Raw genomic sequence first — 16,908 nt, 5'->3', positions numbered from 1 at the left:
GCTGCAGGGAACAGACCATGCACCAGTAATGGGCTTGTTTCTCCTCTTTCTCTGGGATTTCTCTGCCTGTGCCCCTCAGGGTTTCCCCTAAGATGCTCTACCCCCCACGCAGGCTACCAGCAGCCCCTCTTTCTCTCAGGGGTTGTGAGAGAGTAAACCCATCAGGTGCTGTGATGGCAGGGGATGGAGTCTTGATGCCAGGGTCTCCACAATGTCCTCTTCTGCACTTCTGCGTCTTTCCTAGAAAAGGAGGACACAGGGAAACCTATTCCTCATCATCTCATCCTTAAGCTAAATCTGGGAAAGCCCCCTGGAAAAGGCTGTCTATATGTGCAGGGGCTAAGGAGGAGTCAGGCTGAGTATGCTCAGGACCTGAGGCAAGATCTCAGATCTGTGATGTGTCTTCTGTTCATTGTCAGCAATGAGGTCCATATACGTAAACAAGGACCTCTTCTGTAGCTCATAGTTGGCTCTGGACATTTCCCTCTACCCCACTTGCCTGCTGCTCCACACCAGTCTGCCTCCATGAGACCTAAAGTGGAGGGGAAGACGTTGTGAGTGCTGGCAAGATCTCAGATCCATGAGAGTCCCTTCTTTATTAGCAATAAGGGCCATGCTGCACAGGCTCACTTTGGAGAGGAGCATCTCTAGTTTCAGGTGTAGGGAAGACAGATGGTTGGGTTATGCTACTTCAGATGTGTGGTTAGGCTCTGAAGTTCTACACAACAAAGAACAAAACTAGACTTCTTTTGGTCTCTTCCATCAACTTCCCTACCTTGTAAATGGGGAGAAGAATTTCCCACCCATGCTGGCATTTCCGGAGGGAGGCAAGAACAAGGGTGGGAGGCAAGGGGGTTTTGTTGTGTCTCTGGGTGCACTGTTCAGCTGCAGGAGCTGTGTCTATGGAGCCAAGACACTCGGCTGCAGCGTGGTCCTTGGAGGCAGCCCAAAAATGGGACTGCACCAAGTAGTTGGCAGGATTCCAACCTGCACGGGGAAAACCCCAATGGATTTCTAGTTCATCGCTTCACCACTCGGCCACAACTACCTGCCCCAGACATCTCTTCCTTGCTGAGAGCATGCTCTGTGCAGTGACACCCGCCTCCCCAGGAGTTTTTCGTCCAGGCTTCACTAGAAGCCCCGTGGTTCACACTTGCATGGAGCATGAGAGGTACCAGCCTTCCAGAGGCTTTTGGAGGTTTAACCACAAGGACTGTGGCTGTAGATCCCAGCGCCTTGTCCTCAGCTGGGCATCTGGGATATCCTGCCATGGGGTGGATGGGTTCACTCTCCAGCTGGCATCCCTGCTGCTTCTAGGGAAGAAGGGAAGGCAGCTCTGTGGAGACAACCAGGAATGGTAATAATTGTGAGCTGGGCTATTAGCCCCCAGATGGGTTTTCAAATTTATCTGAGGAGCACTCCAAGCCTCCAGTAAACATTACAGTGGGGACATTCCTGCAGGGAAGATGGTGACCTCCCAGCAGTACCCCCAGCCTCTTGGGGATGTAGAGTGGTGTCAACACTTGAACAAAGCGCATGACTGCCATGCAGGTCATTGGCATGTAGGGGGAATGGTTTGCGAGCGTGGGAGATCTATGGAAGGGGCAAGGTAGAGCGTGGCTGAAATAAGCTGAGGAGAGACAAAGTGAGAGTAAATAGGAGATGTGGGTGACTTGCAGAGAGACAAGAGAGAGCTTGTTTTGATGCAATAGGTGTGTCCAGATCTTTTTTTCCAGCACTGACCTGACAAACATTGTTATCCTCCTGAGCATGGACCAAAATACCAAATGACCTGCAAAACTGATCATTTCCATCACTAGATTAAAGTAGCTCTGATTCCCTTTTGGCTCTGGAGCAGGTCTATTTGGCAAATGGCGTTGAGTAGTTGGCATAGAGGTGGTGCAACTGGTAGTGCCTGTCTGCATGCAGAGCAAGGGTGGGATGTGGTTGCAGTTAAGAGGGAAAGCATGAGAAGCAACTTGAGGAGCTGTGTGTGCTGAGGGGCTGGAGGGAGAATGGAAGAAGGTATGCTATCTGGGGATGCGATGGGATCTGTTCTTTATGTAATGGCTCAAAGGCCTGTCTGTCTGATCTGAAGTCACCCTGGAGACACTCACCTACCATGTCCAGACACTGGCATTGCAGAGACATCATGGAACTGGATGTAACAATGGTCCTGGTATGTAAAAACTGAGGCAGCCTCATTTCTCTGGCAGCTTATGGCCTGTGGGCCAAGGGAAAACCAAGGAGCCTCTCGCAACTAGACTCTCTGCCGAAAGGGGATAAAGTTTCTCACCTCTCTCATTCAAGCATTGATTAAAGCAACTAGCAGTGTAATTTGCTATGCTGATAGTCAAAAAGCGGTCTGGGCAGTGGGCTTGTATGGAGGATTTGGGTTGGCACAATATTTAAAGATGCCCACTGTCATCAGCAGTGCTACAAGTAGGTGGAGTTACAAAGAGGGGCACCATGACTATGCATGCTCAATTCCCTGTTGAAATATCCACCCTAACTCCATCTGGAAGTCATATTGCCTATGTTGAGAGCTGAAAATGAGCACTTTCCTCCTTTCCACTCCCTACCCATCCCCTGGATTTTCTTCTTCAAAAAGAACTTCTTGACTCTGTGGCCTACTCTTCATTGTTATGAATCTGCCTTCATTCCCCATGCTCGTGGGCAGAAAAAACAGGCCATGGCAGAGCCTGATGAGCAATGTCCTCGTGGCCTGCACTCCTGCCCACAGGGGGCCTCCTCCAGCCCCCAATGATCTCTCCCTGTTGCAGAGCTTTGCCACATCCCCGGAGAGCTGACACAGTTTTGATTTAGCAGCAATTTGAGATTTATTAATGGTACGAGGTAGGTCAAAAGGTTAAATTTTAGCAGCACCTAATGATTGGCCAATTTAAAGATTAACAAGGTGATTTGGTGGAGTTTGTTGTAATCGAAACAGTGACTTAACTACAGATTTGAGAATGACAAGGTTCACACTAGCTTACTATAAGGTTTCCTAAATCTTTCTCTCTATATATATGTGCATACAATTAAGCACAGAACATAACACAAACAATGACTCACTGGGAGAGAGGTGTCTCCTAGGGTTTAACTGAGGCTGTGCATTGAAGTCACTTGAGTGCTGATTTGCAATGTCTCTAACAGCTGAATTTCACCATGACTGGTTGCCAAGCTCACTGTGTAAGAAGGTGATGTAAGGAATGTGATCTGTGTGACGGAAAGCCACTTAAAATCTATTCACAAGCATCCTGAGACCTCTGCACCAATTGGTCTTAGGAGAGCTGGACATAAATCAATTATATTGCTGTATAGATGATATTCATTTAAAGCAAAATATTTCAGGTGAGAGAGACAAGGGCTTAAACACCAGTGAGGCCTCAACAAGCGGCAACTACTAGACATGAAGATGCTTTGAGAACAAAGAAACGTTTGTGGCCCCACAGGGCTCTGGGACACAGCATAAAAGCCTGTGCTGCTCCAAAACCTGCATCGTCCTCTCTTGCTTCACTTTCCTCGAGGAACGAGGTAAGTCTGGGTCTGCTCCATGTCTCTCTCTCTGCGGGCTAAATTGCTGCCATGGTGGTGACTCAGGTTGATATTACTCTGCCTCAGCTTGGCCCTGCAATTGAACGGTTGAAGGGCTGTCACCTCTGTCACCTATGCAATGGAAAGGGAGAACGTGCTCTCTACCGTGACCGTGAGTCTGTCGCCAATCTTGGGGCACCACCAGAGTTGTGGGTGGAGATCCCTGATCTTGTACCAGAGCACCAAAAAGAAAGAAGCAGGCAAAAGAGAGACAGCAAAGTGTCAGTAGAATAGAAAAATCAAGAAGCAATGGACAGGAGTGGAAATTCAAGTAGTGCCACACATAGGAGCCCTCTCTTATCGTGAGGCTGGTCAAACATGGGAAACAGTTGCCCAGGGATTATTGTAGAGTCTCCATCTTTGCAGATGTCCAGCATATGACCAGCAAAGGCCAAGAAGAGTCTCTTCTACTTGTGCCTGCTTTGAGCTGGGCTTGGTCTGCATGTTCTCCACCCCAGGTGTTGTGTGATTGAGGGGGTCACTGCTGGATGCCCTCAGTCAGGAGCAGCCGTCAAGTTGAATGGAGCAGACGGTAGCTGGGGGCCAGTGCTCAGGAGCCTTAGAGCAACCAGCCATCCCGTCCCGGCCCTGCAGCTGCTGCTGCTGCTCCCAACGCTCCATCCCTTGCTGCTGCCATACCCCACCACCTCATCCGGCATCAGTCTGGCACTGCTACCGGGAGGTGACTGCGGGGCTACCCTTCCCAGCTCCCACCAAGGGCTGCTGACAGGCACTCCTTCCTGGGACCTGCCAACGGAACCACCACCAAAGTACCGCTCTGCACATGCCAACGTGTGGGTGCACAACCAAGAACTCAACCAGCTGCTCACTCCTTTCCCCTCCTTCAGTGGGGTGCAGGGCACTGAAAACTGGATCAGAAAGCTCATGGGTCAAGACAAACACAAGGACATGGCTAAGCAGAACTCTTGTGGGCAAACCAGCCTTGACATGGGAAAAAATATCTTTGTGCTACTTAAAACAGACTCATGTAGTGAGAAAACAAAAAGGCTAACATATAACGAGCACCTTTCCTCTCCCCTGTCCCAGGCTCAACTTTACTCCTTCACTCCAGACTCCTTTACCAGCCAAGTGAGAGATGCATCATCCCTCTGCTCTTTTCCGCTATTTTTCTCCTTCCCCCTCTCTCTGCCTGGTGTTTCTGCCCTTTGTGGAATACATTTTCACAGAGGGGCTACAACCTTTGCGCATGGCTCAGCTGTGTCATGGGGTGGGTCCGCTGTGGAGCTGGAACTGGCTGTGTACCACACGGGGCAGCTCCTTACCTTGTCTGACAGAGCCCACCCTGCAACACCCCCTAACCCCTCCACTACCAAAGCCTTGCCATACGTAGCCAATACAGTGCCCATTGGGAATACCGTATGGCATGGCACAGGTCTCCACCCAGCCCAGAGGGAGGCATGTTCCCTCTCTCCTGGGCTAATGTGGCTGCATGCTGTGCCTTTGTTTGAATTAAAAAGGCACGGCACCCTGCCTGGTTTCTTCTTAAGCACTGGATACGTCCATATCTGGTACAGTTGTCTCGTATCAGCTCAGAAATCAGCAAGTAAAATGCAGCCAATGCTGGGGCAACAATTATTATTCCTTTTGTATAATGTGCAAATAGGCCAGGTGGATCATTTCTAGCACAAGTTTCTTGATCTACAGGACTTGGTCAGATATGAGCATCTGTCACGTTTCATGCTGCATGAGCATAAGCAGTTTGTTTTGCAGGACTCTACCCATAAGCTGTTCCTGGGCTAAAACCTGCCTTGTGCTGATGCAAGTTTTTTGGGGTGGACGATTGCTTTGGTGAATCCCCGTGGAGCCCTGATGAACGATGAAGTACATCTGACCAAGATGTGCCTTCGCATGCATACACAGAGGGTGTAATTTTCTTTCAGTTGTCATTTTCCTATTAAACACCACAACCAAGATGTGATCACAATGCTCTGTGACTGGCTGACAGCCAGTTCTTGGCCCCACCAGACCCACCTGCTCTCAGGCAGACCTGTGATTGACTGTCAGGAACAAGGAATCCTAGCCGTGTACCCAGAAGCACATCAGGCAAGGAAGCTCCCACGAGGAAGATGCAACTTCTGACCGCGTCATTCCCCATGGGTTCTCATATTGCGTTGTGAATGCCTGGCGGCCATTTTTGACATTGTCATGCCCTCACATTCTCAGATCTCCCTCTGATGGGCTGTCTACTTCCTTTGGACCAAGAGGTGTTCAAATATAACAAGACATAGCACGCAGTGGTATCCACTGTGGAATGAAGACAAGCAGCTGGCACAAGCAGTATTCCCGTGGATGGCCCATCACCTGCAGAGCAACCTCGCAGTCAACACCCAAGTGATTGTCTGGTTTCTGGCCCATCAGGTACTAGGGCAGCAGGGAGCTGCACTGCAGATCCCCGTGCTGTGTTCCTGCATCACCCTGGATGGGGACTTTCTCTTTGGCCCCCTGAGCTGGCTCTGGAGGAGCTGAAGGAAACCCCGGGGCGAGGGAGCAGCCTTGGGTGGAGGGGAGCTGTTCTCCAGCGAGCTCATGACGGCTGTAACCCTGCCCAGAAATCCAGCTCCCAGGGGGCTGCGGGACTTTACCTGGTGTAAAAGTCAGTTCTTGGAGAATCAAGGAGGGAAACAAGAACGCTTAGCATAGAACTACCAAGGGAATCAATTCCCCTCTTTTAGCTGTGCCCATAGTGGTGCCGCAGCCTAATGTGCAGAGGACCCCGATATAGAGGAAAGCAGGGTATGTATGTTAACAATACAGTTGTGTTGACCAATTAACTTTCTCATGTTAAGGGTGGGCTAATCAGGCAGTATTGCTCAGGAAATTGGTATGTGCTACTCCGGTGTAGCTGGTGTGGACCTATGGTCAGCGGGGTATTCTAAACCAATGTCCCATGCAGGTGAAGGGGGTTTATACTACAGTCAGGTCCATTGCTGTTAGGACTGTCGTTACATGCCTGGGGTGCTTTTTGAAAGAAAATTCTCCTATTGTTTTATCGTCTGCATGGGGTGTTCTCAGCCACTGAGACCCAGTTTAGCGCGGGTCGTCAGGTCACATTGACCCTGAGGTAAAAGCTCTTATTCCTCGGCAGGGTTTGTTCTTCTGAGGAAGCTGTACAGCATTTAGGTCCTTTCCTTACACACCAGCTGCAAGGGCCTTCCCCTGCCCGTGCTGTGCTGTGCTGTCCTCCCTGAACAGCTCCTGGCTTGGCCTGCCTCCTGGCACAGCCCTGCCCTTGCTGATCCCCAACAGCCGAGGGTGGCCCCCACCCCCATGCAGGGTGCCAAAGAGACAGAGAAACCCCTCCTCTCCATGCCTGGTGCCATTCCTGTCCTACCCAACACTGTTGGCAGTGGAGGTGGCTCCCAGTCATCCCAGGGCAGGGCTGGCCCATCGGACTGGGTGGTGGACAGTCTTAAATGCTGCGTGTCCTCCCAGGAAGGATCTGGGCAGGCTCAGCTGGTAGAGCCTCCCGTTGAGGCCAAGGGACGAGGCCTGCATATTTGGGCTTGTGTTTGCTGGTTCCCTGTCCCATCCACAGATCAGAGCATGCAGAAACCAGGAAGAGAAGGCAAAAGCAAAGCGGGATGGAGAGGGCTGGGATGTGAGTGCCGATGTAGGCGTGGAGAGTGTGGCCCCAGGCTGCCTGCTGCAGGGGGATATTTCTCAGGGGAAAGCATTCACTGCGGAGCAAGACGTCCATGGCTCTGTTCCAGCTGCCTTCTCAATTGCTCCTTTCCTTCTTCATTCATCCTCACATCTCTCTGTAGTTCTTTTTCCCTTACAGTGCTTCACCCAACTTCAATGGCATTGCTGTGGGGAACAGACCATGCACCAGCAACAAGCTTGTCTCTCCTCTTTCTCCGGAATCTCGCTGCGTGTGCCACTCAGGGTTTCCATTTTCCTCAAGATGCTGCACCACACAGGCAGGCTACCAGCAGCTCCTACTCTGCTTGCTGCTCTGTTGGGAGCAGCTGGGTATGCAACTGAAAGAAGCCCTCTGGGAAGCCTCCGGCTCTTTTCTATCCCGCCCATCAAGGACTGTGATGGCAGGGGACAGTCTCCTGATGCCACAGCCACCACCGCGTCCTCTTTTGCACTTCCACGTCTTTCCCAGAAGAGGAGGAGACCCCTCATCATCTCATCCTTAAGCTAAATTTGGGAAAGACCCCTGGGAAAGGGTGTGAATGTGTGTGAGGCCCGGATTTGGGTCAGGCAGAATATCCCCCAGACGCCAGATTTATGATGTGTCTTCAATTCATTGCTAGCAATGAGGTCCACTTATGCAAAGAAGGACCTCTTCTGAAGCTCATAGTCATCTCTGGCCCCTCCTCTTCCCCCCACTTGCCTGCTGCTCCACAGCTCTCTGGGTTTGTGAGACATAAAGTAATGGGTAATTTGTGAGTGCTGGCAAGATGTCAGGTGCATGAGGTGACATCCCTTCTTCTTTAGCAGTGAGGGCCATGTTGTGCAGGCTCTCTTTGGACATGAGCTGCTAAAGTTTGAGGCACAGGGAAGAGAGCTGGTGGGGTTGTTCTGCTTGGGATGTTGGATAAGATCAGGCACGTGGTTTTGAGGAAGAACCAACAACAGTGGACCTCTCTCATGGCCAATACTGAGCACTGGTCTGTTCTTTTCCGCTATCTTGGAAAGGGGGGAGCAGGATTTCCCATTCATCAGGGAGTTTTGGGCTTGGGTGGGGGTTAGGACAAGCGCAGTAGGCAAGGAGGTTTTGCTGTGTCCCTGGTGCCCAGACACTCGGCTGCAGCGTGGTCCTTGCAGGCAGCCCAAAAATGGGACTGCACCCCATAGTTGGCAGGATTCGAAACTGCGCGGGGAAACACCAATGGATTTCTAGTCCATCGCCTTCCCCACTCAGCCACAACTACCTGCCCCAGTCATCTCTGCCCTACTGAGCACATCCCCTGTGCAGTGACACCCGCCTCACTAGAAGCCCCGGTTCACACCTGCATGGAGCAAGAGATGTAGCAGCCTTCCAGAGGCCTTTGGAGGTTTAACCACAGGGACTGTGGCTGTAGATCCCAGCGCCTTTTCCTCAGCTGGGCATCTGGGATATCCTGACATGGGGTGGATGGGTTCACTCTCCAGCTGGAGTATCTGCCAGCAAAGAAAAGCAAAGTGGATGACTAGCATGCAGCTTCTTGGTGTGTAGGGGGGATGTGTTGTGAGAGTGGGAGGGATCTATAGAAAGGCAAAGGTAGAGCCTGGCCTGGCTGAGGAAACTGAGGAGGGGCAAGGTGAAAATAAATGAGAGGTGTGGATGACTTGCAGGTAGACAGGAGAGAGCTTTTTTGGTGAAATAGGTTGTCCAGATCTTTTTGCCAGCTTGACCAAGCATTGTTATCTTCCAGAGCATTGAGCAAAACAACAAAAGACCTGAAAAAACAATCAGTTTCATTAGTAGTACAAAATAGCTCTGATTCCCTTTTGGCTCCACAGCAGCACTATTTGGCAAACTGCACTGAGTAGTAGCAGGTATGGAGATGGTACCTGTGGATATTCCTGTCTGCATGCAGAGCAAGAGTGGCAGGAGGTCACAGTCAAGAGTGTGAGCGCGAAAAGTGTCCCAAGGAACTGTGTGTGCTGGCCAGTCTGTGAAGCTTCTCAAGTCTCTGATTCAAGAGATGATTAAATTTAAAAAGCCATGCTCTTTGCTGTCTTGACTGTCAAAAGCAGGGTCGTACACAGGTTACTGTTAGCACAATAGTTACAGACTCCCACTCTGTCATCAGCAGTTCTTTGCGTACAGGGAGTTACAAAGAGGGAGATCATGATTGTGCATGCTCATTTCCCTGCTGAATGCCCACATTGAAAATCAGCACTCAAGTGATTTCAGTGCACAGCCTAGGTTAAACCCTAGGAGACACCTCTCTCCCAGTGAGTCATATTGTGTGTTTCGTTCTATCCATTGGGGTTTTCCCTGCACAGGTTGGAATCCTGACAACTAGGGGTGCAGTCCCATTTTTGGGCTGCCTCCAAGGACCACGCTGCAGCCGAGTGTCTTGGCTCCATAGACACAGCTCCTGCAGCTGCACAGTGCACCCAGAGACACAGCAAAACCCCCTTGCCTCCCACCCTTGTTCTTGCCTCCCTCCAGAAATGCCAGCATGGGTGGGAGATACTTCTCCCCATTTACAAGGTAGGGAAGTTGATGGAAGAGACCAAAAGAAGTCTAGTTTTGTTCTTTGTTGTGTAGAACTTCAGAGCCTAACCACACATCTGAAGTAGCATATCCCAACCATCTGTCTTCCCTACACCTGAAACTAGAGATGCTCCTCTCCAAAGTGAGCTTGTGCAACATGGCCCTTATTGCTAATAAAGAAGGGACTCTCATGGATCTGAGATCTTGCCAGCACTCACAACGTCTTCCCCTCCACTTTAGGTCTCATGGAGGCAGACTGGTGTGGAGCAGCAGGCAAGTGGGGTAGAGGGAAATGTCCAGAGCCAACTATGAGCTACAGAAGAGGTCCTTGTTTACGTATATGGACCTCATTGCTGACAATGAACAGAAGACACATCACAGATCTGAGATCTTGCCTCAGGTCCTGAGCATACTCAGCCTGACTCCTCCTTAGCCCCTGCACATATAGACAGCCTTTTCCAGGGGGCTTTCCCAGATTTAGCTTAAGGATGAGATGATGAGGAATAGGTTTCCCTGTGTCCTCCTTTTCTAGGAAAGACGCAGAAGTGCAGAAGAGGACATTGTGGAGACCCTGGCATCAAGACTCCATCCCCTGCCATCACAGCACCTGATGGGTTTACTCTCTCACAACCCCTGAGAGAAAGAGGGGCTGCTGGTAGCCTGCGTGGGGGGTAGAGCATCTTAGGGGAAACCCTGAGGGGCACAGGCAGAGAAATCCCAGAGAAAGAGGAGAAACAAGCCCATTACTGGTGCATGGTCTGTTCCCTGCAGCAGTTCCACTGAGGTTGGCAGTGGCAGTACAAGCAAGGAGAAGCTCAGAGGGGTTGGCAGCATGGATGAAAAAGAAAAGGGGCAATGGAAGGGAGACCTGGAGCAACAGACCTCTTGATCTGCAGCCAAATACTCTGTAGCAGGCAGGCTGCAGCCACACGCCCATACGCATGTTTGAACCCATATCGCAGCCCTCTCCATCCCGCTTTTGCTCTTTTCTCCTCTCTTGTTGTTGCATGCTCTGACCTGTGGATGGGACAGGGAACGATCAAACTCAACCCAAGGATGCAGGCCTCAGGACTGCCACCTTGTTCCTTGCCCTGGGAAGCAGGATCTACAAGCTCAGCCAGTCCAGAGACTTCCTGGAATATCTCACAGGATCTAAGTTTGGTGAGCACTCAGTCTGGCTGGTCTGGCCCTACCCTGGGCTAACAGGGAGCCATCTCCACCCCCAGCTGTGTTGGGCCGGACAGGAATGGCACCGGGCGCATAGAGGAGGGGTTTCTCAGACTCTTTGGCACCCTGCATGGTGGCAGGGGATGCCCTGGGCTGTGGGGGAGCAGCGAGGGCAGGGCTGTGCCAGGAGGGAGGCCAAGCCAGGAGCTGTTGGCACACCACAGCACAGCACAGCACGGGCAGGGGAAGGCCCACACGGCTGCTCTGAAAGGCAAGGTGCTAACTGCTATACAAGTACAACTTGCTTAAAGGAACAAACACTGCCTAGGACTAAGAGCTTTTACCGAAGGGTGACCTGAAGACCTCTCTTAAATCAGCTATCAGTGGCTGAGAACACCCCATGCAGATGACAAAACAATGGTAGATTTGTCATCAAAAAGCACCAGGCATGTAACCACGGCCACAAGTGCGGCTAACCAAAATCTAGTATAAAACCACTCCAAGTACATGTGACAAGAATGTATTGATGGGAAAATCACAAGTTGCATACATTTCCAATATGAACTCATTAGCTCACTCGATAGCATGAGTAAGGTGACTGGTTAGCAGAACTGTATTGTAACATACATAAAACCGTGCTGTCATCCCTACTGGGGTCCTCCATGAATCAGGCTGAGGCATCACTATGTGCACCCCTCGTCCAAGGATTTCCTTCAGCTCCTCCAGAGCCAGCTCAGGGGGCCAAAGAGAAAGTCCCCATCCAGGGTGATGGACAGGAGAGGTGGGGAGAAGGGCAAGGCAAGGCCTTTGAGCTTCCCACCCCAGTCCCACTTCCAGTGAGGTAGCCAGGCAGACATGTATCCAGCCTGGGTGAGGGCACAGGATACAGGAAAGGAATGAGGCGTGAGTGCTGGCAGTGCCAGGGAGCATCAGGCCTGGCTGTGAGAAGTCCCAGCTGGCATCCTGGGGGGAGCAGAGTGGTGCAGCGGAAGCGTGCTGGGCCCATAACCCAGAGGTCGATGGATCGAAACCATCCTCTGCTAATGGCATTTTTAGTTTTTTTTTTTTCTTTCTTGGCGTTCCAGCAGCAGAGTAGCTACCTCTCCCTTGCATCTTTCCCAGCAAGCTTTAACATGCACTGCTCCTGCTCTCTGCGCACCCATGGCCATGGCCCTCCTGAGCTCCCACTCCCTTCTCTCTGCCACTCACCTTATTCTTCCATTGCCTTCTTAGCAGACAGTGCTCCCAAAGCGTCCCTCGGCAAGACAGACAGCTGCGTGTGGAGCAGCAGGCAGAGCTCCCCACACGAGGAAGTGGGTGTCCTGGGCACGCAGTTGTGTTTCTCCCTTCCCATCAGGCTGCTCAATCTCAACTTCCCAGCTGCCAGCAGGGACCTCCGGGAATCTGCAAGTGGGGAGGAGGACACAGTTGAAGCTAGTTTTGGAGACACTAGTGTGATCAACTTGAACACCCGGGCACTTTCTCCATCCTAGTCTGCTGCCGTGCCCACTCGCAGGGCCAGCCAGGAGCAGGGCTGAGAAGGTATTCCCAATGGGCTCGTTGGTGGCAGTATATGGGTAGGTGTTGGGGTGGAACGTAGAGAAAGGAGTGAGCAACGGGGTGGGTGAGCATCTGTGCTTCTACCAACAGAGGTACATACACATGACCACACATACACTTGAATAGTACATGCAGAACTGGCACGTGTTTGTCCGCAGATGGGGAGCAGCACCATTACCAGCACCCACAGAAGCACCAGCACCACTCACACAGGCATGGACAAGAGAGACGGTCTGATCCTTTTCTTTGCCCCCAGCTGCTTAGGGTTGGAGATCAGGGCTGGACACAGATCCCTTCCCTCCCACATGCACACCAATAGGTCCCTGGTATCCCTGCCCTTATCATAGCTCTGTGCAGCGTCCATGCCCAGATCTCAGTCGTGGTTACTCCAGTGTCATTCTCTAAACCTGGCCAGTCATTGATGCTGATCTCCCCTAGCCAGTGGCTAGTACAGATTGAGGTTTCCTAGCCAACACCTGACACACTCAAAAAACTCCCAGCAACAACCAGCTTGAGGTCATCTGTGTGTGCAGGCGGCTGGGCAGTCTGGGAAGTGGAGGAGCAGGAGGCAGCAGTGCACCTGGAGTGTTGGTGGTAGGTGGCAGAGCATAGCCGCCTTCCAAGCAGTTGACCTGGGTTCCAGTCCTGGACAGCGTAGACAAATTTTTCTTCAGCTGGTCTCCACAAGTGCCTTGCCTCCCCTGCGCGAAAAATCCACCTTTACTCAGCAAACTCAGCTCCCATGGGGCAGTCAAGACGCTATCCTTGGCTCCCCCAGGGCCTTTCATCACAGAGAGGCCTCTGGACATAACCTAATCCGGAACACAAAGGCCTCCCTTGGCAAAAGGAGATGACAGAGACTGCTTTCACCATTCATAGATTCTCAGGGAGTGTTGAAGCACTGGAGCAGGTGCCCAGAGGCCTTTGGAAGTCTCCGTGCCTGGGTATCACACTCAGGTTTCAGTGGGGCTCAGGCACTGCTCTGCCCACCCTGGCTTTGGGGCCAGCCCTGCTTTGAGCAGGCATTGGGCCAGTGATATCCCAAGGTACCTTGCAGTCTAGAGCCTGCCATGAAACAACAAGCCCCAGAGAGAGCTGTGCCCTCCTTCCTCTGCACCATGGGCAGTAAGGGAGCCTCTTGCCCACAGCAACTGGAGCTCAGTCATTGTTCTGCACTTGCACTTGGCACATCTCCTGTCCTTTCTCCTTGACTCTCCAGCCCCTCTCCCACATAGCAACTCCTTGAGACCAGCACAGCATTGCCCCAGGGGCTGGTGTGGCAGAGCCCTCTTTCACCAGCCTTCCCAGCTATGTGCAGGGAAGAAGGAAGCCCCCTTGATGCCCCAGGAAGCGTCCACGAGGCAGCACCCACAAAATCCTCTCTTCCTGCTCCCACTTTGCCCTCCAACAATCCTTCTGCTTGGAAGGCAGGCCAGGGAGTCTGAGACTGCATACTTCTTCTTCAATAGGCTCACACCAGCAGAGCATTGCTTCTCCCTCTGGGTCATAAAATACCCTGAGGACAGTCATTTTGCAGCTTCTCTGGTTCTCTGTTCCCATCCATAGGCACCCTCAGGGTAATGATTTTTGTTCCTGTAGCCAGTTACAAACTGCCTGGTCAATTTCTGACCACAGCTCTCATCGTCCAGCCACCACAGTAGCCTCCTTGTAGGCACTAGGAGGCTCCTATCAATCCCTCCTAGGCATTTTCTTCTCCCTGCTAAGCAAGCCCTGTGTCCTCAGGCCTCCCTCACAAGGCCAGAGTCCCTGGCGCCTGTCTAGCCTAAGGAACCTCCACTGAACTTGCTCCACTTTATCATCACTTTTACATAGTTCCCTACATAGTCCTTCTTCCCCTTTTCTGGAAAAGAAGGCACCTTTTCCTTCTCATTATCATCAGGGAGCTACCCTGCCTCTGATCCCAAAGCTGAAGAGCACCTGAGATGCATCCTTCTCTCTTTCGGACGCGGTGGCACAGATGGTAATTGCCAATCCAGGACGTGGCATTGACCAGCAGGGTTTCAAGCCAGAGTTTCCGTGAATTGGCAGTTCCTCACCTGCAAACACACCCATCATCAGTGGGAAGAGGGGCAGGAGGCAGTAAAAGCCCACCAGTATGAGGCCAAGAGGGTCATTGCAGGCTCTGGGGCCTTGTGTTCAGGCTGAGGGGTGTGCTCCAAGGCCTAGCATGCATTTCCATTTCGTCTCCCCCGACACTGGGGCATTTCTCTCCAACACTGCTGACAGGACAGAGAAACTCCATGCTGGTGCACGTTGTGATTGAGGGAGATGCTGAAGGAGCTGGGTTTGTTTAGGCTGGAGAGCAGAAGGTGAGGGGTCTTCCGCTGTGTGAAGGTGGCTCTCTGGCTTGCCAAGGCCTGCACTCTGCCAGAAAGACCTCGGGAGTGCAGGAGCTGGGGGTGGCCTGTCCTCCTATGTGATCCAGCCTGGCCTGAGCTGCATCTCCCAAGGGCTGGGGAGCTCTGGGAGATCTCTGCCTGCCCACTGAAGCCTCTAAGGTTGGCACAGATTGTCCTCCCCGCAGGGTCCCATAGGGAGGAGTAGCATCAGAGGCTACAGAGGTGGCAGCATTTACCATGGCCTTGGGGAAGCAAATGAGCTTGGGAGCACGTTAGTCCCAGCAGGCAACGCTGCCAGGAAGGAAACCAAGGACAAAATACCCTGAGCAAGGAAGCTGCCTGCACAGGCCCATACAGCTGTTCATACAGAGCCCCTCTGGGATCCCCGAGTGCTGGGTGAGACCAGTGATCCTGGGAAGAAGCCCAGGAACATCCTCTGTTGCTTGGAGATCCACTGTCTGACCCCAGAAGAGACATGTCCCCTCCGATGGCAGTACCGCACATGGATGGGAAAATGCTGTCCCTTTCCCTGTGCCGCAGCCCCTGGAGGGGGGTTTCCTCCACCTTTTTACAAGGCCTTCAGAGACTGGGCCCTGCTCTCGCTGCTCCCACCCACCTGGGCCCTGCAGATCCCAGGGATATGTGAGGAAAGCCCTCAGCAATGCTGATTCTCTGGGACAAGCTTTCAGAGTTGTGCCTCTGTAGAGATTCAACCCTTCTCCAGTGATTAGGTGTTTCTCCTGCCTCCTCTGAATGTGACCTGGCATTTGATATCTTAGGCTTGGGTATGACGGCACGCTCTGTCGTGTGGGTTCAGAAGTACCAGATGCCAGCCCAATGCTTTAGAAAGTGTAAAGGTACCAGGAGGTCATGTCCTCAGTGTCCTGGCCTAAGTCTGAGATCCAATAGAGTGTCCCCACATGGGTTTCCTCCTGTGTGACTGCTGGGAGGAAGGGCCCTGCTTTCAACACACAGGCTCAAACCTTGGCAGAAGGAGGAACGCACCACTGCAGCTTTTCCTGGCTGTGTGCATGGACCCTTTTTGGGCAGGCAGTGTGCTGGTGCCAGGACATGAGGGAAATTTCTCTCAGGCTGGACATTGAAACCTTGCCGAGTCTGGAGCAGTCTCGGGAGAGAAAATGGGGGTTCCAGGGAGGGAGAGGCCACTTTGGGGCACAAGGGGACAGCGAGTCCTGGAAGAGAGGACCAGAGTTTGGAGTCAGCCAAGACTGCCCCAGCAGAGGAAGGAAGTCCAGCTTGTGCAACACATAACAAGCTACTTTGGATACTCCTGCCAGATCTTCCCTCTACTGAAGCTCATCCCCTGCCCCCTCTCTTGGTCGCCTTGTTCAGCAAGGTCAGGAGCTCGGGTAGGACTGGAACCGGGAGTAAGGATATCTGGGTAATGGCTGCTTAGTATGAGCTACAAGGTGAGAAACAGGAGAGGCAATAACTTACACAGGCAGATGGACACACTGTCCAACCTGGGGGCAAAGGGAGGCAGCAGCAGAGACCACAAGTGCAAGGACTGAACCTTCAGCTGCTGGGCCATGAATGTATCATTTCAGGTGCACCATGGAAGAGGTTCTACTGGAAACTACCTAACCTGGTCCAAGTAGGCAAAAGCAAGATTCTCAGCGGTTACCAACCTGGCTCTTGTAAGAGAGGGCATGCGAGGCTCGTACAAAGAGCTCTGCCACTCCCTTGAAAGGCCCGGTGAGTAGAGAGCGGCCAGTGGTCCTGGAGGAAGACTGCACTTGGTGATGTCCACGGAGATGGAGAGACAGCCAGGCTCAGCCAGGAGTAGAAGGCACCACGAGGGTGGCCTCAGGGGAAAGACAGTGCTTGTGAAGGAGGTCCCATGTGTAACGGTAAGCACTCTGGGCTCTGAATCCAGCGGTCTGAGTTCAAATCTCAGTGGGACCTCAGCCTTTCAGCTCTCCCAGGACATTTCTCGACATGGTTACACATAACAGCCTTTCTGTCAGCTCTAATCAGGTTGACCTTACTCTGATCTTCCTTCCTTTCCTGTGCTCCCAGCCATGG

At 52.2% G+C, this 16,908-nt stretch overlaps 1 long non-coding RNA gene and 2 other non-coding genes across 3 annotated transcripts in view; 2 read left to right on the top strand and 1 right to left on the bottom strand.

The window, feature by feature from the left end:
* The first annotated feature begins 3,362 nt into the window (after window positions 1-3,362).
* The window catches only part of LOC116961946, a 56,521-nt gene continuing 42,975 nt past the window's right edge, over window positions 3,363-16,908 (top strand). The window contains exon 1 of the long non-coding RNA XR_006166632.1: window positions 3,363-3,537. This is a non-coding gene — a long non-coding RNA (uncharacterized LOC116961946). The remainder of the gene's footprint in view (window positions 3,538-16,908) is intronic.
* Window positions 8,420-8,501, bottom strand: TRNAS-AGA. Its single transcript has one exon. It is a non-coding gene; the product is annotated as a tRNA-Ser (tRNA).
* Window positions 11,914-11,985, top strand: TRNAM-CAU. Its single transcript has one exon. It is a non-coding gene; the product is annotated as a tRNA-Met (tRNA).

This window comes from Tyto alba, unplaced genomic scaffold (genome assembly GCF_018691265.1).
Source record: "Tyto alba isolate M040663 unplaced genomic scaffold, T.alba_DEE_v4.0 Super-Scaffold_41, whole genome shotgun sequence".
Classification (NCBI taxonomy): Eukaryota; Metazoa; Chordata; class Aves; order Strigiformes; family Tytonidae; genus Tyto; species Tyto alba.
This window is presented reverse-complemented; position numbering and strand designations above follow the sequence as displayed.